The sequence below is a fragment of the Humulus lupulus genome, chromosome X (assembly GCF_963169125.1).
Source record: "Humulus lupulus chromosome X, drHumLupu1.1, whole genome shotgun sequence".
In the NCBI taxonomy this organism is placed as follows: Eukaryota; Viridiplantae; Streptophyta; class Magnoliopsida; order Rosales; family Cannabaceae; genus Humulus; species Humulus lupulus.
In genome coordinates, this window is record NC_084802.1 from 87,026,215 (window position 1) to 87,042,708 (window position 16,494).

The 16,494-nt window shown below is 33.3% G+C and overlaps 1 long non-coding RNA gene across 6 annotated transcripts; it reads right to left on the reverse strand.

The window, feature by feature from the left end:
* Nucleotides 1-440: 440 nt before the first annotated feature.
* On the reverse strand, nucleotides 441-15,985 carry LOC133803776 (uncharacterized). Of its 6 annotated transcripts, none has more exons than XR_009878144.1 (6): nucleotides 15,678-15,985; nucleotides 13,417-13,467; nucleotides 11,808-11,871; nucleotides 4,929-5,026; nucleotides 1,633-1,749; nucleotides 441-1,541 (listed from the first exon to the last, which is right to left on the reverse strand). It is a non-coding gene; the product is annotated as an uncharacterized LOC133803776 (long non-coding RNA). The 6 variants fall into 6 exon arrangements; XR_009878146.1 differs by having other exon boundaries at nucleotides 4,929-5,032; XR_009878145.1 differs by lacking the exons at nucleotides 441-1,541; nucleotides 1,633-1,749 and adding an exon at nucleotides 4,172-4,414 and having other exon boundaries at nucleotides 4,586-5,026.
* Between the last annotated feature and the right edge of the window lie 509 nt (nucleotides 15,986-16,494).

A 16,494-nucleotide genomic window follows, 5' to 3' on the forward strand; every position in this document is an offset into this window, starting at 1 on the left:
GTTTTAGACTGTGGTAAGAACGTTCGTACAACAGTTCTTATACTGTTGTACCATGCAGTATAGTGCCATATACTAGCAGGAAATGACAGTTCAAATAAAATTATCGTCTCATGCACCACAGGAAACGACAGCTGCTGTGCAAATGTCGTCACCTGTAGTACATGATACGACAATTTATGGGCAAGCGTCGTTACATGAGACAACATGTTTTAAGCAAATATTGTGTCATACGGTACATGAAACGACATAATGTTTTGAACTATCATCCTATGATGTCTTCTAAGTGGAAAAATAAAGCACTTAGACAACAGTTTTTTCGAGATTGATGTACCATACACAAAAAATGGGAATTTTTTTTCCCTTTTTTTAAACATCTATATTCATTCAAAATTTCATGTATGATTACATTATAATCTAGATAAAACTACCCAACATACAAAATCAACAGAATTCAATATATTATAAAACTAAATTTACAAGATCAAGATGTATAATTCTTGCATTAACTATGTAAATACACCATTGTCTTAACTATGTAAGTATCCTTGCCTTAACTATGTAAGTGCATGTACTAACTATAATTAGTATCTTGGATTCCTTCACAATAAACATAGAATAATTTAGATAAAAAAACCACATAAGAAATCAAATTCTCTTTTGCAGCTTTTGTTACCTGGTCATCATCACAAGTAATGATAAAAAGTGATAGCCATGCAACAAAACTGTTGAGTGCATGAACCACAAGGGTCATCTCATCCCCAACTTTTGAGCAAGGTAGTTTTTCACTCTGATCTAGACATTTATCGACAACAACGCGATAGTTACCACACTCTAATTTGACCCCATGCACTTCATCTGTCATAGCCATCACCCGTCCAAGAGCCACAACATCACCACCTTGTCCAACATATAATTTTCACTTAACATCTTTATGCAATGATGTAATAGTTAGTATAAGTTTAATTATCATTTCTTAAATAATAAAAGAGAATTTATCTTTGGTTGGTTATCATGAATAGTAGGTGTGGATCTCTCATACGAAGGGGTAATGTCAATTTGTGTCTCAACCTCTGAAGTAGAGTGAATCGGTGCCTCAACTTCTGGAGTAGAGTGAATCGGTGCCTTAATGTGTGGAGTTGAGTGAATCGGTACATCAATTTCTGGGGTTGAGTGGATCGGTGCTCAACTTCTAGTGTATTTACATGAGTGGCTACCAAAGCTACACTGACTACCAATGTTAGCTTGCATATGTGCCATCTTCGTTGATAACTCTTCAAACTTCAACATGAACGATTCTTTCAAACTCTCAATCTCCTCTTTATGTGGTATGTTGGATTGTTGTTAAAACTCAATTTGTTTTTTCTGCAAGCCACTTAGACCCCTCCCTCCCAACAGGCTTATGAAAATAGTCTCTATGTTACACCCCAACTTTGGCCTCGAACTCTACTTGGGTGCTCAGCAATTCCCAAAACTTGTGTCAAAATGTCATTCGTTCCAATCTCAATGAGTTTGCCCTCTTTTCTTTGCTCAAACATGTCTTTCTATAAAATAAAAAAAAAACATTAATCAATTATTTATTTGTTACCAAAATATTGAATAATTAACAATACTCATAAATGTTTCTCAACTTACAATGGCCTCTCCTATGATCTTGTCACGATCAATGGCATAGTTACTAGAAGAATCATTTCTAGCCTCCTTGCAGAGTATAGAGCAATCAATCTACTCAATTGTGCTCCATTTAGCTTGCTGCATATAATAGAATTATGTTAATATAAAGATTAAATGAAGAAAATATAAAATTAGACATAAATCATTCTATATGTTTACTTACTAAATCAACTTCCAATTCGGTATAGCTATGGCGTGAAGTCCTATGAGGGTACTGTAAATGATTACAATGGTCTTGTTGTAATTTTCTAACAGCTTGAAAATCTTTGGTTGTCATTTTCTTGACAAACTCTTTCTAATGTGTTTCTTCTATATGATAGCATGGTGGGGGTTTATCGAGAACATGAGGGTCTGCTTCTAATAGACTTGGGTTATCAACGTAAGGGACTACAAATTTCTTGTTCAAATTACTTTTGAATTATCTCCACTTAGTACCAACTGAGCTCATAATATATTTTTGCATCTTCTCATTGAGGTGGAAAGCTAGTTGGACATTGTTTAAGAATATTAGTAAGCAAAAGAAAATTATAAAATATTCATTAATTTATTTCAAAACATTGTGAAGTGTCTTACATTGACATCTTTCCATAAGCTATCCAATACTGATTGAGGAACATTGGCTGGCATTCCTAAATAACATTGAAGATCTCTGTTTGGGGTCCCGATCAATTGCCCTCAGTTGTTGAACCTCAAATGGCATTTGATTCCTTTTATTTTATTTGCTATAATCTTTGACAATCGCACTATGCCTCGTGTACGCTTATGTGTCTTGCTTTTACCTTCTGCGTTCTCTTCACCTATATCCCCTTCCTCGTGGTCGTGAACATCCACGGAATCAACACCGGTCGACTCATCCATGGAATCAATATCAACTTGCTCGTCGAGATCACCCTCTAAGTGTTCCTCAAGATGATTAGGAAACACAAAATATATTACAACATAGGAAAAGTTATAAGTGTGACAAAATTTTCAGAATAATACTGTAAATTTAAAGTAAAAGATAATATGTTATGTTATTCATAAAAATGAAATCTTACAATCCAGATTCCATCACCGTCTTTTCTTACATATGGCCCAATAGTTGCTTCAACTCCCTCAAACTTAGGGATATTACCACACTCTTTTTAAGAAGTTTGTAATTCACCGAAGTCACATTGATCGTCGTCATCCACTTTGTATCTTGGTTGTGAAGCAAGCACTATTGACCATCTTTATGAAGTAGGATCATCAACGTAGAACACTTGTTTAGCTTGAGTTGCCATTACAAATGAGTATTTTTTATGCCCTATTCTATTCAAATCAACTTTAATGAAGCCTAACTTCTCTTTCTCCACACCATGTTTCCTATCAACCTAATCACACTTGAACATCAGCATCCTAAATTCACGGTAATCAAGCTCCCATATTTCTTGGATGACACCATAAAACTTCATGTCACCATATTTGCTATCAACCCAGCTCTTTCTTTGATTCAGACATTAGAACGAGATCACGGCAAGTAGATATACTATCTTTAGTTTTTCCAGGAATATTTAGTAAAGTTCCTATCAAACTATCACATATGTTTTTCTCAATATGCATGACATCGAGATTGTGTCTCACTAATAAATGTCTCCAATACTCCAATTCGAAAAAAAATTGGCTTATTCTTCAAGCATGTAGTATTCATGGAATCATCATTCCTCACTTGATGTTTCTTACTACGTTTTCGTTTCTTACTAGTCTTACTTTTCCCTTTTGATTTGTCTCTACTATTAATGTCTTCACCTTCTTCGATATTTGGGACTAGTTTTCCGAATCTATTATTTATCAAACAAATCTCTTCACCAGTTTTTATTGGGGGAGGTCCTCGCCATTCTTTCTCACCGTTAAAGGCTTTCATTTGCTTTCGAAAATAATGCTCTTCATGTAGGAACCTTCTATGCCCCATGTAACAAAGTCTTTTTACAAACCTTCAATCTTGTTGCACTTGTTTCTTCCCCACATATTGGACATCCTTTATAACCCTTAACATAACACCCTAACAAGTTTACATAAGCAGAAAAATCATTCATTGTCCATAAGAGTAACCCTCTCAATATAAAATTTTCTTTACTAAAAGAATCATAGCAATCTACCCCATCTCACAATAACTTCAAATCATCTATCAACGGTACCAAATAGATGTCTATCATTTCCGGGTTGTTTACTTCCTGAAATTAACAAAGTCAGCATTGTGAATCTTCTTTTCATGCACAAGTGAGGGAGGAGATTGGAAATGCATAATATCACTGGCTAACAACTGTAAGACGAGCTCATATTGCTAAATGGATTGATGCCATCAGCTGAAAGACCAAGTCGAAGATTCCTTGGATCATCTTTAATTACAGGCCATTTGTAATACCCTGGATTGCCAAGACCATTACACTGTGTATTTTAAATAGTGTTGGAGTTGCTAATCAAGTTGTGTTGGATATAAACGTGTTACTAAGGATAATTAATGGATTGGGGTTAAAAGATATAGATCATAGGAATAGTTGTTTTTCATTAAAAAGTGAGTTTGTACATGGGATCCCAAAAAGAATAAGTGTTTACAAGGCAATTACAACCCTCAAAACAATTACAACTGAAGCCAGCCTAAGTGGCAAAATAAAATTTGGCTCTAGTCCCTTTCAATCCCTCGGCTGTAGCGATCGAGCAGCTGCTGATGTACACACCGCCCCTAAAGCTCTCCAACTCACGACTGGTCCAACTATCATTTTCCCTTACATGCATCACATAGCACCCGTGAGCCAAGGCTCAGCAAAAAAACTTAAATCAACAAATACAATGAGCAACAACATATAAGTAGTAAACTTGAATCGACAATGCAATAGATAACAATATATAAGCAACAAGCTTTGCAGTGATAATCTGCACAATCAAATTCACATACCAATCGATACAATTAGTTAAGTGCAATTGCCACTTCTATTTGTTTAAGTGACGTTCAGACTCGGCGCCCTTAGGCCGAGTCCACTGGTCTTATGGACGACCCCGGCCCACTTAGGCCAGCTGCGTTCCGCACTCTTAATGTCGGCCCCGGTTCCGTTAGGCCGAACTTTTAGCATAGATATATGTTAGGAATTGTTCCTAGTGCGCAGCGGAAATTGCAGTAATGGTAGTATTGTATACAACAACAAAATTTCATATAAACAACTTTATATGAGGATCGTTTAATATGCAATATTTTATTCAACAAAATATGTATATGTAAAAAATAATACGAAATTATTTACCTCTTGTAGCCTATCAAGAATCCTTGAATCTTTTCGTATATATTTCGATCTTCCTGTCCTCGCTAGAGTACTCACACCAAGATCTTCCAAGACGTTCTCTACACCTCAAGATGTGAGTGGGCACAAAGAAAAAAATAAAATTTGTGAATCAAAAGTATTCTCAACACATAAAACTCTTGATTATAGGCTAGAGAGAAAGATTTATCTTTTGTGAGAAAATGTGATCAGTTTTTCTTTGATTCTACTTTTAAAACTGTTATTCTCCTATTTTCTATCATATAAAATATATAGGTATTTATTATTATCATAATAATAACAATCAAATAAAATTAATCATCTTAATAATAAAAAAATAAATGATAATTAAAGACAAAGTCTTATATTCCATTTTAAAACATGTAGGAAAATCTTTTCTCTAATGCGTGTATAATTTGTGTATAGTTGTAGGATAGAAATTACAGTTATTGTTCCATGATTTTAGGATATAGTTATGAGATTTTATTTTGTATTTTTTATTCAATTTTTATTATATGATTTTTCCCTTAATAGGGTTCTTGTACATAATAAATACAGTTGTGTATATGGAATAGAATAACATAAATAGACCTTTTTTTTCGACTTGGTATTAGAGCAAGAAATCAAACCCAAAAAATCGCACCAACCCTAAATCGTTTTGTCGACTTTGACGACTATTTCCCTTATCGCACCTAAGCCCTAAATCGCACCAAAGAAATCGCATTCCACCATGACTGACAGTAGCGAATCAGTCACCACAAAGGCCATTCCCACCGATTCCACCATTGTTCCAATTCTAACCAAATCCACTACTGCCGAATCCCATTTTGTCCAAATCATCACCATTCGTTTGAATGGTGACAACTTTCTAAGATGGTATCAATCGGTTTAGATGTATATGAGAGGTCGAGGAAAAATGGGGTATTTGAATGGTGAGAAGAAGGCTCTAGCAGAGACAGATCCAAACTATGACACCTGGGATGCTGAAAATTCTATGGTCATGGCATGGCTTGTTAACTCCATGGAGGAAGATATCAGCTCAAATTATGTGTTATCCTACTGCAAAAGAACTATGGGACAATGTTATTGAGATGAACTCAGATCTCGAAACTCTCAAGTATTTGAGTTGAATCTCAGACTTGGAGAAATAAAGCAAGGGGAGGACAGCGTTACAAAGTATTTCAATTCATTGAAGCGAATATGGCAAGACTTGGATCTCTTCGATACTTATGAATGGAAATCTGCTGAAGATGGGAAACATCATAAGAAAACAATTGAGAAAACCCAGATTTACAAATTCTTGGCTGGTCTCAATGTTGAGTTTGATGAGGTGAGGGGGAGAATCATTGGAAGGCAGCCCTTACCTCCAATAGATGAAGTTTTTCAGAGGTTCGAAGAGAGGAGAGTAAGGGGAGCGTGATGTTGGGAAAAAAGGTTCTTGGCACTACTGTTGAAGGTTCAACTCTTGCTGTTGGAGGAGGCTACAGTAGGAACACCTCGTATCCACCCAAAGCTAATGAAAAACCTCGTGTTTGGTGCGATTTCTGTAATAAACCTCGCCACACTCGTGAGACTTGCTGGAAACTCCATGGAATACCAGCAAATTGGAAGAGTAAGGCTGAAAGCTCTACTCCTACTGCCAATGAAGTCAAGGCTATTCCTTTCACTAAGGAGCAGATGACTCATCTTCATGCACTGCTGAAATCTACCTCGTCTTCATCTGGTATTCCTAATGCTTTTGTTGCACAATCAGGTAAAATGTATTCCTTTCACTGTTCTTCATGTTTCCAAACTAACATGCAACCTTCTATCTGTAAGTAAATTATCAAGAGATTCTAATTGTTGTGTAATTTTCCATGATTCTCGTTGTCTTTTTCAGGATCAGAATTTGGGGAAGACGATTGGCAGTGCCAAGATGATTAATGGTCTCTATTATTTTGAAGATAATATTTCTAAGAATAAAATTGTTTAAGGGCTAAGTAGCATTAGTTCTTTTTCTGTTCATGATTAAATAATGGTTTGGCATTATAGATTGGGTCATCCTAGTTTCTCTTATTTAAAACATTTGTTTCCATCTTTGTTTAAAAGGTTGAATCATTTATCTTTTCAACGTGAAAGTTGTTTATTGGCCAAAAGCCAACTTAAATCTTATACTAAAACTTGTTATCGTTCTTCAAAACCTTTTTATCTTTTTCATAGTGATCTTTGGGGACCCTCTAAGGTCACCACTAATTCTGGAAAAAAAAATGGTTTGTTACTTTTATAGACGACCATAGTCGTCTTTGTTGGGTATATTTGATGAAAGAAAAAAATGAAGTTGAGCAAATTTTTTCAGATTTCTACAAAATGATTGAAGCTCAATTTCAAACAAAAATCAGCATTTTAAGAACTGATAATGGAACTGAATATTTCAATAAAATCCTTGGGAATTTTTTGAAAGACAAAGGTATTTTGCATCAGTCTACTTGTCCAGATACACCTGAACAAAATGGTGTACCTGAACGAAAAAATAGACATTTGCTAGAAACAGCTTGTGCTATGATGTTTTATATGCAAATTCCAAAATATTTATGGGGTGATGCCAATCTTACTACATCTTATTTGATAAATAGGATGCCCACTAAAATTTTAAATTACATTACTCCATTACAAAGTTTAAAAAAATTCTTTCTCGATTCTAGGATTAATTCTGATTTACCTTTGAAAATTTTTAGTTGTACTGCCTATGTCCACATTCCTAAACGGTCTAGGTCTAAGTTAGATCCTAAAGCTGAAAAATGTGTTTTTTTGAGATACCCCCCTAATAAGAAAGGATATAAATGTTTTAATCCTATTACTAAACGTATCCACATAACTATGGATGTATCTTTTGTGGAAAATATCCTTTATTTTTCAAAAAATTTAATTCAGGGGATGAATTTAGTGGCATCAAATTTTTGGGAAACTGTTGAACATTTACCTAAGACTATACTTGATACTGTTGTTAAGGAAACTAATCCCACTGAAACTGAATCTGAAATTGGTTTGTCAGAAAAAGAAATGCTACGTTTGATTAAAAATCATAACAATCTTGAACCTGTGGTTTATTCAAGGAAGAATGTCACTGGAAAAAGTAGAGACCCCGTAATCATCTCTGCACCTAGTCAATTGCCAGCCCTGGACAATGGTTCTTCAAGTATTCCAAGTAATTCTCCTATTCCTATTTCCGATTCAATCCCACATATTATTCAACCATCTCAACATACTTCAAATTCTAATTCTGCTCTTGAGCCTACCCCAGACTTAGCTCTAGGAAATCTCGAATTAGATAATCTTCCCATTGCTCTTAGAAAAGGAACTTGTGCCTGTACCAAACATCCTATTGCCAAATATCTATCCTACAATCACCTTTCTGAATCCTATAAAGCATTTACTATTAAAATTTCAGAACTGGTTATGCCTAGGAATGTATAGGAAGCTCTAGATGAACCGAGTTGGAGTCTTGCAGTGTTTGAGGAAATGGATGCTCTAAAAAGGAATGGTACTTCGGAAATTGTAAAGTTACCGAGGGAAAAGAAAAATGTAGGGTGTAAATGGGTGTTTACAATAAAAAGCAAAGCTGGTGGAAGTGTTGAGAGGTACAAAGCTAGGCTAGTGGCAAAGGGATTTACTCAAACATGTAGAATAAATTATCAAGAAACATTTGCCCCAGTTGATAAAATTAATTCTATTCGTGAGTTATTGTCTCTAGCAGTTAACTCTAATTGGTCTTTATACCAGTTAGATGTAAGAAATGTCTTTCTTAATGGAGACCTAGAAGAAGAAGTGTTTACGAGTCTTCCACCTGGATTCGAAAATCACTTTGGAGCAAGAAAAGTTTGCAAACTGAGAAAGTCCTTATATGGACTCAAGTAATCTCCGAGAGCCTAGTTTGAATGCTTTGGGAAGGTGTTAAAGCGTTATGGATACACTCAAAGTAAAGCAAATCACACAATGTTTTACAAACATTCAAAAGAGGGTAAGGTGGCTACTCTAATTTTATATGTGGATGATATTGTGCTCACTGGAGATGATTCTAATGAACTTGTAAAGTTGAAAGGAAGACTTGGTGAGGAGTTTGAAATCAAGGACTTGGGTACTTTGAAATACTTTCTTGGAATGGAATTTGCTAGGTCTAAAGAAGGTATTTTTGTTAGTCAACGTAAGTATGTGCTAGATCTCCTTAATGAGACAGGTATGATGGGTTGCAAACTAGCTGAAACACTGAGTGAACCTAATGTTAAACTACAACCTGTAGATCTGAAGAGTGTGAAGGACCGAGAGTTGTATCAAAGATTGGTTGGGAGACTGGTTTATCTGTCACATACACGACCAAACATAGCCTTCTCTGTGAGTATGGTAAGTAAATTCATGCATTCACCTGGTTCAAAGCATTTCGATGTTGTCTACATAATCCTAGGGTATCTAAAGGGAACATCTGGAAAAGGTCTCCTGTTCAAACCACGAGGGCATCTAGAGATTGAAGCTTATACGGATGCAGATTGGGCTGGAAGCATAGTAGACAGAAGATCTACATCGGGCTATTGCTCATTTGTTGGTGGGAATCTAGTCACTTGGCGAAACAAGAAACAAAATGTGGTGGATAGGAGCAGCGCTGAAGCTAAATTTAGGGTTGTTGCTCATGGCATATGTGAAATTATTTGGATAAAAAGATTGCTTGAAGAGCTGAAGTCATCTCAGTCATCACCTATGAAGTTGTACTGTGACAACAAGGCAGCAATCGTGATTGCTCACAATCCAGTGCTTCATGATCGCACAAAACATGTTGAAGTAGACAAGCATTATTTTATCAAGGAGAAAATTGAGAGTGGTCAAGTATGCATGCCTTATATCTCTACTAAAGAGCAAGTGGCAGATATCTTTACAAAAGGGTTATGTAAAAAGCAATTTGATTTTCTAAATAGCAAGCTGGCTATGGAGAATATTTTTAGTCCAGCTTGATGGGGAGTGTAGGAAAATCTTTTCTCTAATGCGTGTATAATTGTAGGATAGAAATTACAGTTATTGTTCCATGATTTTAGGATATAGTTATGAGATTTTATTATGTATTTTTTATTCAGCTTTTATTATATGATTTTTTCCCTTAATAAGATTCTTGTACATGATAAATACACAGTTGTGTATATGGAATAGAATACCAGAAATAAACATTTTTTGTCGACTAAACAATTTTCAAAATGCTTTATTAATTAATTAAATAAATGAAAAAACAAACAACTGATCATTATCAGTAGTGGTACACGTATAGGGCAGTCCAGGAAGCCCTATGTGTGTAACACCTCCCTCAAATAAGGGGATTTAATTTTTTATACATAATTATTTTAATTAATTAATAATTAGAAATTCAAACAATGTATCGTTTTTTTAAAGAAAAGATAACAACTTAAATTTCAAATTTTAAAATTTGAATTTCCATTATCATCTTATTATTAATTAAATAAATGTAATAATCAAAACTAATTTTGACTATCTATATTTATATTTTATTACTTAAATAAAATAATTGATTAAAATCAATTTCTTTTATTTCCACACAATTTCAAAAATTGCATTAATGCAATAATAAATTGTACAACTTCAATTATCACATAGTTGTATATTTATTCTGAAGAATAAATATTCACAATTTGACTCTTGTGTCAACTCTTTATCTTGAATAGTGTTGACAGAGCCACCTCAAGGACCTATGGACCAATAATTCCAAACTCCAATAAATAAAATATTATTAACGAGAACTCTTTGATTCAATAATCATATTTATTAATCTCATAATTACTCCACTATAAATATGAGATTACACTCTTGAGAATTAAAGACGTACATTTACTGAGTACTTTATTGTAACCATAAAGTGTCCATTGATATAATCATTACATACAAATTAATCATCTATTGATGATTTATAATTAAGTAGGAATAAAATTACTGTTTTACCATTTTAGTTATATCTTGATTCCTAGTGTATCATTGACTTTACTAGTGAATGTTAATTCATAATCTGATAATGAATTTGACGTCAATAACTTTTTCAGTTCTAAAAGTCAACTCAACAGAGAATCATTATTCAATATATAACAAGGTATAGATTCTATATCTGATAAACTATGTCCCAACCATATACATCATTGAGTACCAAAACAATAGTTCTTAGCCTCATCATTCCAACAAACTATTACGCATGAATCAAATGATCAAATGGCATATATAAGAGTTCATAGTAACTTCAGGATTGAGATCAGTTTGTATACGATCATCAGTTGATGTATTTTATAATACTACGAAACGGTATTTAAACAAGTATTATCAAATCACATCTGGTCCAGTTCCAAATACTCTCAGTATGCAAAGTACATCCACTAAAGTGTCCTACACTAATATCCTGGATCTAGATCACATGTATTCATAATACTAGTGGACCGTACTAGCAGTAATTAATCTAAAGATTCCACAACTTTATTTTATTGCGAACTATTCAAGTCCATTATCTCAATCTTGATTCTCTCATACCAATATGAGATTGAGACCACATAGATAAACTTAAGAATTTTCTGATATTTACTTAATATTATTAATAATAATATAGTATATAAGCTACATATACACAATAATTCAATTCATTTATTCATTTTATTAAAATCATTGTCAACTACAATTGTTTTAATGACACAATTCCCAACAATATAACCACATACATATATTGCATAAGCACGCAACCAGATACAACATATGCAAGCATGTCTAATTGAGTAATCACAATTCTAATCATAGTCAAATCCATTTACAAGGGTCCAAGTCCCGATCACAACTAGAGTACAGTTTTCTTACCTCTAGTTCCATGCGATAGACTATACGACCTAAGTGCGATCCTGACCGCGAGCCTTGCGATAATCTAGTCACAACATAAACATATTCTTATTAGGGATTGACTTAAGTCTGTCATCGCAAATATATCCATATAATAATGTAGTTCCAATCACATAACACATATAATTACGATTATAACATTTAACGAGTCAAAATTACAAGAATACAATTTTTCACAAAAATGGGCCCACAATTACATTTTATACACAAGCATGCATAAATAGCTATATCTTAATATAACTCATATATTTTACATAATCACACATATATATATACAATTAAATCTATATATATTCATTTATGTCCTTCTGGCACGCTAATCGAGGCACTAAGCCCTATTAGCAAATTCGGGACATTACACCATTTCTCATCGATTATTTTCCAAGCTGGCGAATCTACCGAATGTCGTAGTTTATCATATTTGATCCTTCCATCCTCATGCCATCTTAAAAATTTAGCATGTTTTGGATTTCGAAAAAACTTTATAAATCTTGGTATCGGTGGCAAACATCATAATACTTGACTAGAATCTCTTTCTTACATTCTTTTCTATCTATACCTCTCTTCCATCTTGATGTCTTTCTTGTAGGACACTCAGATGCATTTTCTAAGTTGTTGTGATATAAAACACAATCATTAGGACATGCATGTATCTTTTTATAATCCATTCCTAATGTGCACAATGTTTTTTTCGCCACATGAAGGGAAGAAGGCATCCCATTGTCTTTCGGTAAAATCTCTTTCATCAAATTAAGCAACTTCATGAAACTTATGTCACTCCAACCATTACCAGCTTTTAAATGGTATAATTTTACCAAAAACTACCAACTTTGACATAGGTAACCCTGAAAATATTGGTTTCTCTGCATCTCCTAAGAACTTTAAAAATTCTTCTGCCCTATCCTCAAAACGATCATCTGCATCTCTCACAATCTCTATAGGGTCATTGAACTCAATTCAGTATTTTCAGTGTGTACTTTAGCAGTAGACTCAACTTGTTCCCCATGTCATATCCACTTAGCATAAGTTTTGTCTATTCCGTTAAAAAACAAATGATTTTTCGTTTCCTTTTTGATAACCTATCTTTCATCATCCAACACCTACCCATATTTTTAAAATTTAGGCAGAGTCTCCTATCAGTTTGACTAAAACCCCCTGCACGCAGAAAATTCCCCGAACACAATCTTTATCGATTGTCATTATTATGCCTAATAAAGTAGACAATAAAAACAAACAAAAATAATATAACAAAGACAAAAATCATGGCTAAATTTAGAACGGACAGCACTTCCCCTATGTTTGTAACCTAACTATCTTTCAATATCATTTCAAATAATTCAATCAATTCAAAAAAAAAAAACATGCAAGTTTTCTTTTTTATATCACCGCAACACACAAATATATATATATCACAGAACCTACTTCGCTAAGACATACAACTTCCCAACTTTCCATTATCACTACAGCACACAATAATAATCTCAGAACCTACTTCAATACAGATGAATATTTAAGATATTCAAACTCCTCTAACATTTGTATAATATTAAATAGAATAAAAAAAATGTACCTCTTCCAATTAATAGCAAGCTTTTCCAATGCTCCTTGTTAATTCCGCACACTAAAAGTAAAATTATTTTAAAAAATATTAAGATACCAAAGTATAGCAAACAAATTTATTTGGCACTTTCAAATTTTATAATTTTCATATAAAATAATATACATATTCCAGTATATAATTGCATATTATAATAATGTGGCATTTTGCTCGTATATGAATATTTATATTACATTGAGAGAGTTATAAAGATAGATGGTAACATACATGGTTAGTATTATAGTGAAGTCCCAGATGTGAGATATTCAAAGCTTGAAAAGATTAGTACTATTGTGATGATGATGATCATATATATGATGCTTTTGTGATCCATTATCTTTAAAGACATGACGTTATAACTTATTTGGTCCAAAAGTTTATATTATATTATTATTGGATATATAGCTAATGTCAAGTAACAAACCAATGAACCACATAATAGGCTAGAACTTAGATTGAAGGAAAAGCATAAAGGCACATGACTTGATACATAATTCAGCACCTACTCGAGGTGACCTTCACAAGGCAGTTTATATGGTTTGCATCTTTTCAAGTCTCTCGAAAATTAAACAAGCAATGACAAAGAAAAAAATGCAGAATTATAAAAGTAATGACAAAGAAAAACATGTCTTGAATGTGGAACAGAAATTATAGATATTGAATCTTTTTTTTTTTTTTGGTGAAAAAAAAGTAGATATTTATATATATGCTCTACTACATACAGCATGCACTGCACTTCAAGTAAGAACCACAAAAACAACGAATATTGAGGTCCCAATAGTAGAAACCTAATATGATTTCTAACATATTTATATATATATATGCACACCATATCAAATTTCCATGATTAAAGTTTAATTGTAAAGGTCCCAAATAACAACCTTTATATACAAGGAGATAACTATATATGAACGAAAATTATATACACTTTACTACATTTTTTTTACGATAATATCACATCAACCACTTTTCATTCAAACATCGAACCAAACACCGTGAGTGCATTGATTATATAGCTAAAATAAACCATCTTTATAAAGCCTAAGATAAGGTTAAATATAAAGCCTTATGAAGACTAATGATACACTTCAAGTTTGAAACATGGATCTGGCCATTTAGAAATAAAATCAAGCAGCAAGTATTGATGTCCTAGCTAATTGATGATTATTTTGAAACTAAGATACATGCAGGGCTAATTGATAATTATTTTCAATTCTTTGTATCATTCTTCACATTAACACAAAGAAGTTTGTTTTCCATAAGGAAAAAAAACAGCAAGTTATCTATCTTTATGATGTCATTTTGCACTCAAGTTGTGGTATAAGCTTTTACCTGAGATAAAGATTCAATAGAGCATCTTTGAGCACCGTTTAGATTTATTATCCATGGATATCTTAGATGGGAAAGCCATGTGTTTGTTATGGAGAGTAGCTGTGATGGCAGTATGGTAATCTAATTGGAATGAGAGGAACAACAAGATTTATGTACAAAAAACAGTTTATGTAAATAGTTAGTTGCAGTTTGGGTATATAATGTTAAAGAATTGAAAGAGTTGCTCTTTACTGATTTGCTCAGGGATTGGCGTTATATTTTATAGTTGTACTTTAAATTGAGTGTTTCTGAATGCTACCGTTAATGTACACTTTTATTTCTTGTATTATAAACCTTACTAATAATACAAGTAGTGTTGACGGTGTTCTTTTTTAAAAAAAAAACGTTACAAGCAGGGCACACAGATTCTTGGTTTCAACAAGCCACTTCCTCAATTGGTCACTTCCTAAATCATGAGTCAATATGAGAAATCATCATCCCCCACTAAAATGATCCAAAACAATGCAAAGATGGCATCTCATAGATTATTTATTATTTAAAAGTATACCTAATAAATGGTCTGAATATAAGCAGAGTTATAATCATAGATAATAAAATTTAAAGCATTAAAGAGATGCATTTAACCAAATACCTTAACTACAACCACTATATAGCAAGAATAAGCCTTGTTCACACAACCCAAATGAAACAAAACTAATTGGGTATCACAATCAAAGAAACAAAGATATTGAATACAACTTATCACGGTTCAAAAATTGGAGACAATCATGAAGCCCTCTGATTTCATTTAGTAAAAACATACAAACAATTCATGATAGTTATGTCATGGTGTATATGGTTTACATATAAATATATATATATATATATTTACAGGTATACTAAGAATCAAACTTGCAGGTTACCGTTTGTATACTAAGAAGCAAAGTTGCAGATATATCAGAGAGAGGTCGAGACGAGAGAAGGTTTATGCCTGTGATGTGGTGGTGTGGCCGATGGGGTGGAGAGCGACGCCGTAGGGATGGAACCGTCGGGAGAGCCGTCGTAATGGGGTGGAGACTGCAGACTGTAGGTGGAGGAGAGCTGCGATGTGAGGGAGAGGAGGCTGGAAAGAGAGTGATGGCAGTGGGAATGGCGAGAACGAAGTCTGAGAGAAGCCGAGATTGAGTCGTGAAAGAGGAGGGAGGCTAGGGTGGCAGTATAGTTTAGTGTAGGGTTATTCTTTTGTTAAGACTTAATTTCTTTTGGTGAGATAAGTGAAATAAAAAAAGGCAAAAAATTATTTTATTAAATATATAATAACTAATTGAATTAATAATTAATATTACAAATTATTAAAAAAAATTAGACAATTAATGAAAACTCATTTTTAACTAATAACTATTTTATGTTGCAAATTAATACTTTTTTATGAATATTTTTATATAATATATTAAATAATATTAAAATATACAAATTTAATCAATACCTGATTACAAAAATTGTATTGGATGAGACAACAGTTTTCATAGAAATGTCGTCTCGTGTTAAAAGTAGACATGTTACGACAATCACCTTAGAGTTGTTGTGGTATGTAAGTTTTAATTTGTATGGTATGACAGTTCTAAAGCATATGTTGTCTCGTGAATAATGTTAACATGAGGCAACAATTGTACTACAAATGACTTCTCATGTGTGTTGTCTAAATACAATTTTGTAGTGGTGAATCTTTAATGAATGATT